Genomic DNA, 12,171 nt, shown 5'->3' with positions numbered 1-12,171 from the left:
TCACGGAGTTCCTGAAAAAGGGGGTGTGACAGAGGAAATATAATGAGTTACTAGGTAAGGCTTATATATTCTCATCTATAGCCAATGCTCACCAACATAGGTTAAAATCACAGAACTAGGAGATACCACCAAGAAGACAGGTCACTGAAATACAGGTTTCCAAAAAAAAAGGAATCTGAAATAAAATTTAACTAAATCAGGGATGCTCAACTTCCTCTACACTATCAGTTGCTTTTATTCTAAGTGTGTCTGTTCAATCATCAACTTCACATTTTTAAGCTCATACAATCATGGGGTCTTATTCATAATGATTGCCATCTTGGTACTTTTCTCTGGTAAGTGAAATTAGCATTCTCTCATGAACTGTAAATGCTAAATTGCTAATAATCTCCCTGGAGTTTCCTTCACATGATGATGCCTTCAATGATTTCATCACAGTTCAGTGTATTAAAATATCACAATTTATACTCTTAAGCATAATAATTTCCCCAAGGCTTGATCTAAAATTTGTAGATGCACTTTTAAACTATCTCAGTAAAACCTTAGAAAAACGCTAATCAAATGACCAGTGCCAAAGAAACAGCTTTTTTTTTTTTTTTTTTTTTTTAGGAATTGACATCACAAGCAGAAACTAATAATCCTTAGACTCTAAGGCTTAGAGAATTCAAAACTCTGTAACAAAAAACTGAAGTCCCAGATTTAAAAATATGCAAATTTCAAGTCATTTTGAAAGAACTTGTGTATGTTAATTATCATCAGCAAGGTCCATAAAGCATGAAATTTCACACTTTGTCAGACTAGTTGCACGTAGGGAACACCATGGAATCTAATGTTTATTCCATTGGAAAAGTAAGAAAACAATTTGCAATAAATCAATGGAAATAATTCCCTTTTTCTCTACCATTTTATGGACTCCAGGGAACTAAGGTACACAGAAGGAGGTAGCAGTGAACAAAAAACAAATTATAACATATGATCAGGGAACACAGGGATCTGCCTACAGTTTCAAAAACACAACTCCGCTATGTTTGAAATTCCTGTGAGATCAAACTTCGAACTACATTCTAGTTTAGAGGAAAACTTTGCAAAAATCAAGAGCAAACATTGCCAAAATAATTTACATAAAGCTAAGATTTCAAGAAGGGCCACATAGAAAATCCCATCTTTTCCATATTTTCAACTAAAAGGGGAGGGGGGGAAATGTGTGTGTGAGGCTGAGGGCATCCGAAGACCTTGAGAGTAGAGTGGGAAGGTGGTGAGCACAGGGCCTCAGTGCACCATCCTCTAGGGACCAGTGCCCTCCAACACAGGAGTCAGGCAATGAATGGAGAGAGAGAGAGAATGGAGGAGTGCTTGGGGGGGTTTACAGTCCAAACCTGGAAGTGGCATTACATCATCTTAACCCACATGTCATGAAAAAGAACTCAGTAATCTGGTCTCTTCTAACTGCAAAGATGTGGTATATATTTGGTCTTTGTCTGGTTCTTGCAAAAAACTCCTAAAATCATTGAAATTGACTGTGATGAAAGTGATAAAGTTGTCTTTTGTTATATTAATAACATGACTCGGAAAGTACCTGAGGATGGGAGCTGGTTGCCAGTAGAGACAACCTCTTGATTAGAGGGTTGGAACTTTCAGTCCCATCTCTGACTTCTAGGGAAGGAAGAGGGGCTAAACATGGAGTTCAATCACCAATGGCTATTGACTTAATCTATCATGCCTATGTAATGAAGCCTCCATAAAAAAAAAAAAAAAAAAACAGAGTTTTGGGAGCGTCCCTCAGGTAGGGTGCTGGGAGAGTGGTGTGTGGAAGCTCCTCACAACTTATCCCATACCTTGCCCTATGCATCTTTTCCATCAGGCTGTTCTTTGTATAACAAACCAGTAATCTGGCACATGGACTTTCACTTGTAAGTGAAGAGGGCAGTCTTGTAGGACTAAGCACATAACCTTGGGATCTGGAACTTTCCCCATGTAGATAATGTAGGACACCCAGCTGGTGTCAAAGAACTGCTTAGTGTGGGGAAAGAACCCATACATCAGAATTGGTATCAGAATGAAAAAAGGAGACTGCCAAATTTACTCTAGCTCTTGATGGAAATGAGAAGACAGAGGAACTGAGAGGAAATGACTCATTCACCATTAAGAGACTGGACAGTCAATGGAAAAATGACAGTTTAGCTGAATAGCAAGGACATCGAAGGAGTAGAGATTGTGCCAGAAGTTATAGAAGCAGTGGACTGGGGGTGCCAATAGGAAGTAAGGGGGATATCATTGAAAAGTATTTTCTTACCAAAAAGAAAGTTCATCTCAGAAGCTTTTAAGATTACCTATTGTCTGTGTAAAGGAAATATAATAGACTCTCAAGCCTGGATTACAATATACAAAATCCTGAGTTCAAAACTCTGCTTTGCCTCTTCTTATCTATGTAACACTGGACAAATTACTTGACTTTCTAAGATTTGGTTTTCTCATCTACAAAGTTGGAGTGATTACCGTCTTACCTCTCAAAGTTGTTGTTAGGCTTAAATGAGATTAGTAGTGAATATAATAAGAGTGCCTGGAATATAATAGGCACCTGGTAAATGTTTGCTATTGTTAACTACATCACTACTGAAGACTGCTTTATATTTTGATTATTAAAGACATAACTTTGTCTTATCCTACTTAAGTAGAAATTTCTACTAATGAGAAAACCCCATCCCAAGACTATTTTATCTGGAGTTGTCCTGTAATACAAAGTAATCCTTTTCTGACTTAACCATCTCCAGAGGAGATAATAAAATACTGCAACAAAATGCTGTCCCTAGAATGAATGGTCTGAGAACTCGGGGGAGGTAGCCAGAGGGGACCGAATGGGCATAGGCCAAGAGCAGTGCAAGCCCTGACACCTCCACCCACACAAGAGAATCATGGACTGTCCGCATGATACATTTTCCCAAATTCTATGGCAAAATTTCCTCCCATTCCTGAGAAGCACCAATACCTAAGGGCAAATCAATTTCTAGGAATAAGTCCATATTAGAGGTACAGCTACAGGGACTCAGGGCCACAACATTCGAGTCAGGCTTAGCCAAGGAAATGGGATTGAATGCAAACAAGGAAGATGAGCAGCAAGAGGACTTCCATGAGGAAGAACTGGCAGGGGACGCAGAGCAGGACAGACCCAACTCACTTGGGAGGAGGAAGAATGAAATGGAGGGTGGTAAGCAAGACTACTCTGGGAACCCCCAAAAAGTAGTGCCACCAGACAAGTGTCCTAATCATGCCCTAAACTAACTCCCGAGTGAAGCGCTGTGTGTTCAGAAACAGCTAAATGCTAACCAGGGGCAGTCTCCTCATGTAGGGTAACCTTTCTTCCTCCTTTGCCTGGGACGGTCTTGATTTATAATTGCTGTCCCAACAGGATTCCTTTCCACTTACAAAAGTATCATAGCTTCAGAAAAACAACCTCTGATTTGCTGGAGCTGTGGGCTCTTCTGGAAAAGCTAGAATCACTGAACATATTCACAGGCACTTGAGTCATTTCTGGCCATATCAAGAAGAGCCTTAGGAGATACGCCAGTAGACAGTAAAAGACAGTGTAGCCTCTTGTGCTAATAGGAAGCTTTGATACAGCCAACTTAATGTGAACAGCCCTGAGAGAAGCCTTATAGTAAGAGGTTTTTCATCACAAATTGTAGCTGGGCTTTGAAAACTCCCAATGCACTTTGAGAGCACACAGCCTTGGATACTAATGGTTATCATGACGATTTCAAAGAGGCTTAGAAAACCACATGTTTGCACGTGGACTGCTGAGGTCAGTCTGGTAGAAATTTTTTTCCTAGGACAGTTGAATAAAAAATTGAGACTCATCTGAAAGGCAATCTGAGTTCTTGATAGGCATCTCTTGCATATGGTACATTTAGGTCCCTCCCAAACTCTCTGCTTGCTGCCAGAAAGGCAGAACCTTCATCTGGTTTGCTGAGTCTATCTCTTGGCCCAACCCAATATGCTATACTTGACATTAAACCACCTTCAGTACTTTTATATGCCCAGGTTGCCCAAAGTCATACAATTTATCCCCACCACTGTGACATTTCATTGGAATAATTCAAGTATTTATGTAATGTTGAGCACAATTCAGGTTCTGCAGTTGGGAGAAAAGGCTGCTGTTGATTCAAAATGTAAGCCATATTACTGGAGCACTCAAGTTGAGGCATCAATTCAACAATAACACATATAATCCACACTTTTTAAAAACCTACACTGTACCAAGGTGTAGAGTCTCAGTCTTCAAGAAAGTTACCATCTAAAACAGTGGTTCTCAACCTTTCTAATGCCGCGACCCTTTAATACAGTTCCTCATGTTGTGGTGACCCCCAACCATAAAATTATTTTCGTTGCTACTTCTTAACTGTAATTTTGTTACTGTTATGAATTGTAATGTAAATATCTGTGTTTTCCGATGGTCTTAGGTGACCCTGCTAGCGGATCTCAACCTATGGGTCACGACCCACAGGTTGAGAACTACTGCTGTAGAGCCTAAGACCATCGGAAAACACAGATATTTACATTACGATTCATAACAGTAGCAAAATTACAGTTATGAAGTAGCAACGAAAATAATTTTATGGTTGGGGGTCACCACAACATGAGGAACTATATTAAAGGGTCGCCACATTAGAAAGGTTGAGAACCACTTATCTAAAACAAGACAAGTATGAAAGTAACTGGCATGCAATATTAATTTGAATGATAATCTGTTCCACATGCAGATTTCATAATCATGATTTTTTGGAACCCAGTTATTTAAATGGTCTTCAAGTAAAGTTCATGTTTTCTCTTGTGTTTTGTTTGTCTTTTCACCAATTACTAGATGAGATAATATTAAGCTAAAGGATATTAATAGCAAATATTGCTCCACCATTGAATTTTCAATATACAAACCCATGTACAAAATCTGATGAAAATAATGCAGCTTAAAGATATATCAGGACATCAGCATCTAATGAATATTTTCTCCTTTAAAGTGGTGACTATAAATGTACTTATTCTAGTAATGCTGTCATTGCTCTAAATAATTTTGAAATCTTGCTTTGAATTTGGCTTTAGACCATCAGGCCCATTCATTCAAAAATCCTCGATAGTTGAAAACTTCATACAGTTGTGATTGATTTTTGGAACCAGTCATAAGGCATGATGATGAGTAACTTTTATCCAAGATGAGTAATCAGAATCAAGGAATGGCGATAATAGGAAAGGATTAAATTTTTGTTGTTGTTGTTATTTTTAATCCTCATCCAAGGATATTTTTTTCCATTGATTTCTAGAAAGAAATATAAGGTAGGGGGAGAGAGAGAAAAACATCCATTTGTTTGCCTCCCACATGCCCTCCATGGGAGATGGGATACCTGCAACCTAGGTACATGTCCGTGACTAGGAATCAAACCTTCTGTCCGTGGGCCGGCGGTCTAACCACTGAGCAACTGGCCAGGGCAAGATTAATTTTTTATATTTCATGAAATGATGATATGATAGGAATAAGTGTGGTATCTTAGTAATTTGAGAAACACTGGACAACAGAACTATTCAGAGGGGAAAATAAGCCACCATGGGCTCATCTGCAACTTAGCATTAAGAAGCTATAGAATATTCTGGAAAAGTACTCTGTAGAATATTCTGTAGACTACTCTGGTAAAGAAAGCACAAATCTCTTATTTTTTTAATGCCTTGTGCCCAGCATAGTGAGTAGCATATAGTAATCACCCATAAATGTTTAAAGGATAAACTATAACAAAATTGGTTCTATTATCTTGTTGGAAGACAATAATTATGCCTTTAAATACATGTGAAAACAATGTAGAGAGCATTTCCTATGTTACTATGCCATGGTGTCATTTGTTTGCTATTCCTAGAGTCTCTTTAATAGACTCAAATTCTCAACCTCATGTTTTAGTTTAGAAATAGTCCTAATTTTTAAATACAAAAAGTACACAGAATACTAGAACAAATGTACTCATCAGCCAGAGTCAACAAATGCTATTGTTCAGCCATTTTTTAGTACTCAAACAAAACAAAAAAAAATTATAGTTGATATTCACTAATGTAGTAGGCAGGATAAAGAAAAGACACCAAAAGTGCACTTAGAAAACTGTATTCTTTCCTATCTGGCTGCCTCTGTAACTTTCCACTTTTTTTCTATTTGTATATCTCCTGACTCTTCAAATTATACCTTTAAAACTTTGCTTTTACTTTGTGCCTCCACCTGGCTCTTGGAAAGACTTTTGTAATTTGGTGTTAATGGCATATTTTGGGCTGTAATCTCCATTTCACTTATTTGGAGTACATTTTTTCCCAAATTTCTCTTCCTTTCCATTCAGCCAAACCTTGAAATAATAATAATTTCCTCCAACCACCCACCTTGAAGGCTCATTTATGCACTCCGTCTTACTCCCAGTTATGTCCCCCAACCAGACCTTGTAGAATAAAAAGCTTCTCATTTTAAGAGAGAATCAAGCCATTAGGCTATGTTATTTTACTGTATTTAGGTACTATGTTTATCATGTTCTAATGTTCCATGCTTCTTGGCATCAAAGAACATTGCTTTATTGTGACATTTTCAAATGAAAACGACATGACAGTAACTGTTTCCAAAGAACTCTCATTTACCTTGGCAACATTTACGAGTGGTGGGGGAAAATACATAAAACCACCGCTTTGAGCAAAATGCTCCAATGATTATTTAGCAAACAAGCTCCCATATTAGAGCAGCGGAGGGAAGATTGCTTCTACAGACTAAATTACACTTCACACACAGGCGCTGCTGAATGGCTTTCTACAGAGGTTACGTTTAAATTATAGCTCTTGCTAAGCAAACATCTCATGGTTTGTATGTGAATTTGAATTATGCATCTAACAGGCAGCATGTTCATGGAAAAAAGTCAAGTCGATAGATTGCTAAATTGCTACAACATTTGTGAGGGACAAAAATAGCTGTGGTGCCGGACAATGAAGAAGCTCTGAGATGGGCCCCACTTACTCTCCAATAAAAAGAGGGTTCGGCCATCCTGAACCACAGTGAGCGATCAACCTCTGACTTCATTCAGAAGCATCACAATTTGCTTTAGCGCTTTCTCTTTAGAAATATAATTTGATGCCTCATGCTTGAAGATTCTGGAAAAGTACATTGTATGACTTCCAATTTTACTTTAATTCCTAGAAATAAGGCAAATCTATATGAGTGGTCTGAATCCAGGAGGAATATGCTCTTAGGCCATCAAAACAGGCAAGTCAGGTAAAGGACAACATTAGCCAAAAAAAAAAAAATATTGAAGTAAATGACAATCGACCTTTTCAGAATGTGCTAAGCTCCCAAGTACATCCTGGAGAACACTACAGCAGGGTGTGTCTTACCTGTCTCAGTGTACACACATCCCCATAAAGGTGAAAAGGGGACAAATGGCCTTTACTTTCCCGTATAAGTCTATAACTGGTACAGAATGCATTTTTCTATCAAAAGTCCTTGTGATGCCAAAACCGGTTTGGCTCAGTGGATAGAGCATCAGCCTGCGGACTGAAGGGTCCCGGGTTCGATTCCGGTCAAGGGCATGTACCCTGGTTGCGGGCACATCCCCAGTGGGAGGTGTGCAGGAGGCAGCTGATCAATGTTTCTCTCTCATCGATGTTTCTAGCTCTCTATCCCTCTCCCTTCCTCTCTGTAAAATATCAATAAAAAAATATATATTTTTTTTTAAAAAAGTCCTTGTGAATTGAATGATCTTTCATTTCTTAAGATTTACCATTCTTCTACCTGTTGAAAATCCAGGTCGAGTTCCTGCTGCAGTTAAGCACAGGTTTACCATGGAGGAGTATGGTGGCAGCAAAGTCTTAGTCTAATCACCAGAGAACAACCATTTCTACTGGTCTCCAGTCCTCCCTGGGTAAAGACCATGAGAAAGAAGAAAGTGTTGACTGACATCCTATAGAGGCCAACAAAGACCCCCACAGAAAATAACTGGGGAAAACCAAGCTGTACAACTTCAGTGTATATGTGTGTGAGTTGGGGGCTTTAGGTTTCAAAGTGGTCTGTGTGATTCAATTTATATAATATTCTTCAAGTGATTGATTCCATTTATATAATATTCTTCGAAGTATAGAGATAGAGAACAGGTGAGTGGTATTCCAAGGATGTGTGGGAAGAAGGTGTCTGTGGCTATGAAGGGATCTTTGTGGTGATGAAACTGTTTTTATCTGGATTGTAGTGGTGGCCACACAAATCTACATATGTGATAAAATGGCACAGAACTTTTTATGGTTTGAATTATGTCCCCAAAATAACATATGTTGCAGCCCTAACTCCCAATAGCTCAGAATGTGGCCTTATCTAGAAATAGGGTCCCTGCAGATGTCATTACGTAAAAAGAGACTACACTGGAGCAGGGTGGGCCCCTAATTCATTATCACTGAGGTCCTTATAATAAGGAAATTTGTACGCATACACACAGAAGAACGATGACATGAGGACACACAGGGAGAAGAGGGTCATGTGATGACAGAGGCAAAACTGGAGTTCTGTGCCACAAACCAAGAAAGTGCCTGGGTTACCAGAAGCTGCAAGAGGCAAGGAAGGATCCTCCCTAGATGTACCTGGGGAGGTGGGGGGAGGGAGCATGGCCCCAGCGACATTTTGATGTTGGACCGCTAGCCTCCAGAACTATGAGAGAATACATTTCTATTGCTTTAAGCCACCGAGTTTGTGGCACTTTGTTACAACAGTCCTAAGAAATTAAAACACAACTAAATACACACACATACAAATGAATGCATGTAAAACTGGTGAAATCTGATAAGATCAGTGGATTGTACCAATTACCTAGATGTGATATTGTACTATAGTTGTGCAAGAATTACAATTGGGGGAAGTGAAGATCTACAGGACCTCTCTATATTATTTCTTACTAGAGGCCCAGTGCACAAATTCTTGCACCAGTGGGGTCCCTCGGCCTGGCCTGTGGGATTGGGCCAAAACCAGCTCTCCAACATCCCCCGAGGGGTCCCGAATTGGGAGAAGGTGCAGGCCAGGCCCAGGGACCCCACTGGTGCACGATTAGGGCCAGTGAGGGGTACAGGAGGTTGGCCAGCCAGGGAGAGACCGCAGGAGGGCTCCAGGTAGTGTCCGGCCCATCTCATTCAGTCCCAATCGGCCAGACCCCAGCAGCAAGCTAACCTACCAGTCAGAGCGTCTGCCCCCTGGTGGTCAGTGCGCGTCATAGCAGGCAGTTGAGGAGTCTTAGCATATCATTAGCATATTACGCTTTGATTGGTTGAATGGCTGACTGGACAACTGGACACTTAGCATATTAGGCTTTTATTATATAGGATAACTGCATGTAAATCTACAATTGTTTCACAATAAAAGTATAAAAAAAGTGCTTCCTTCAAGTCCATTAGCTCTTCAGGAAGTAGGGCAGGGAGCTAAATCAATCCCAGCTTGAAAAAGAGAAAATCAGGGTTCAGAGAATTTAAACAAATTTCCAAAAATCATAGGATACTAAGAAATCCGGTTCTTGAATCTACAACTCACAAGTAGCAGTCCACCTTGTTTTGCTATGCTATGATTTTCATGTGCATCATTCAATTGTTTGAATTAACTGAGGATGACAAAGATTTCAAGGTCACAGAATCAATATTGATTGTAGAAGAGGGAAGAGAAAGAAAAAATGTGGGAAAAGAAGTGTAGAACACCCTGCCTTTTTTCCCAGGGAAAAGAGATCTGATACTTTTTTTTTTTTTAAATATATTTTATTGATATTTTACAGAGAGGAAGGGAGAGGGATAGAGAGCTAGAAACATCGATGAGAGAGAAACATCGATCAGCTGCCTCCTGCACACCTCCCACCGGGGATGTGCCCGCAACCAAGGTACATGCCCTTGACCGGAATCGAACCCGGGACCCTTCAGTCCGCAGGCCGACGCTCTATCCACTGAGCCAAACCGGTTTCGGCGAGATCTGATACTTTTTAACATAAGTTATAAAGAAGAGATACTGAGGAGAAAATTGACTCTAAAGCTGTTCATTGAGAAGGGGCATCACATCCCTCCTGGCCAATTTCCTTTTACAGTGAAAATGAGGGAAAAGTTGACTGCTCTGTAGAGATCCCTCAGAAAACCCAGCCAGATTAAGACAGGAAGCTGTAAAAAAAAAAATGATATGAATCGAGGCATCTAGAATTTATTCACCACCAAACCCCAGAGCATTAGTGGTGCTCACACAAGCTATCACTTCATTATTGCATTTAAAAGTGTCAGACACGGGGACCAATTTGTCAGCCCTATTTCCTGTGCTTGGCAAGCACTGTGCAAGCCTCTCCGGCAACCTGGGTGGTTTATCTAGATGCAGAAGACGCAGAAAACATCAGCCACTGAACCATCATTCTGAAGATAAATGACTCAACCCACTTCTTGCCTGGGCTTATCAGAAAAACAGGAAGAAGCACCCAAATTATGTTTAGATTCATATGTAGATCAGAAGTAATGGAAAAAAGAACTACAGCAACATTGGTTATTTTGAATTAACATAGATCTTTTTCTCCCTAAGAAGTTTAATGGATTTGGAAAAGCCCCAAGTAGATATCATAGAGGAGCAAAGGAATCATAAAGAGGGAGATGATAAAACATTTCCCCTAAAACGCAAAGTAACAACAAGATTCCAAATCCCCATAAACCAGAGTTTGAGAAAATCTTTTCAGTCCCTTGGGTTTCCATAGCCATCACCTAACCACTCTTTTTTTGGAAGTAGGAGTTTCATTGGATGACAATTCAGTTCTGCTGCTGAGCGCTCAACTCCAGGCAGAACAGAGAAGCTGATCAAAAGCAATCTATAATAATAAAAGCATAATATGCAAATCGACTGAACAGCCAAACAGTGGAATGACTGATTGATCAATTGGGGGGCTCCATGATCGCCCCAAAGAGGGAGGCCCAGGCCACCAACCTGTGGGCTACAGTGGGTGGGCAGGACTTACCTCTTTGGGGTGATGGATCACTGGGCTCCCAGACTGTGAGAGGACACAGGCTGGGCTGAGGGACCCCCCCTCCCGAGTGCATGAATTTTATGCACTGGGCCTCTAGTCTACAAATACTAAGCTAATACAGAAGAAATCCAGAACAGACTCCTGCGGACATTGGTTTTCTCCATTTGAGGAAGCCCCTTTATTTTTCCAGTCATTGTGTCTGATGAGAGGAAACACAGAAGCAAATGGCACAGAAGCCAATCAGAATCTTTGCTTGCAGGCTTATTATTTATTGGCTTACCGTATGCCTGCCCTGAGACAAATATAATTATGGAGCAATTATCCTACATTCTTCAGGGAAAGAAAACAAAAGGTCCAGGGATATATTGTGTTCATCTGTTTAAGTTTTAAAAGGCTGTAAATTCAGGTAGTCATAATTGAAGCATTAAGAAGTTGGACAATTAATTATTTGTGTTTCATTGAAAACTCAATTGTCATTTTGTCTTATGTATCAGTATTTCTGAAAATTTAGTGGGCAGGTGGATTAACAGGAGATTTTGGTAAAGTGCAAATTCTAATTCAGAAGATATGGGGTAGAGCCTAAAATTCTGCATTTCTTTTTTTATCATTTAAGTTTTATTTTTAAATACTTTTATTGATGTATTATTGACATATAAACATTGTATATGTTTAACATGTACAATTTGATGTTAGGTTTTTTTTTTTGAATTTTTAAAGTTTTTATTATTGACATATAATTTCCACTTAACAAAATGGATGGACTTCAATTTTACAGTTAAGGAGTTTTGACAAATGAGTATAACTAGTTAACTACTAGTATAACTACTGAAATCAAGATATATAACATTTCCATCACATCAGATCATTCCCATCTGTTGTGTGTATCCATAGTTTGCTCCTTTTTTTACTGCTCAGTATTATTTTATTGTATGAATATACCACAATTTAGTCATCCTATTGGTAGACATTTGAATTGTTTTTATTTATTTTTATTTTTATATATATTTTTTAAATATTGATTTCAGAGAGGAAGGGAGAGAGAGAAATATCAATGATGAGAGAGAATTATTAATCAGCTGCCTTCTGCATACTCTCCACTGGGGATCGAGCCAGCAAACCGGGCATGCGCCCTGACTGGGAATCAAACTGTGACCTC

This window comes from Plecotus auritus (assembly GCF_963455305.1).
Source record: "Plecotus auritus genome assembly, chromosome: 3".
NCBI classification, from domain to species: Eukaryota; Metazoa; Chordata; class Mammalia; order Chiroptera; family Vespertilionidae; genus Plecotus; species Plecotus auritus.
The sequence above is the reverse complement of the archived record's forward strand: the minus strand, read 5'-3'. Positions refer to the sequence as shown.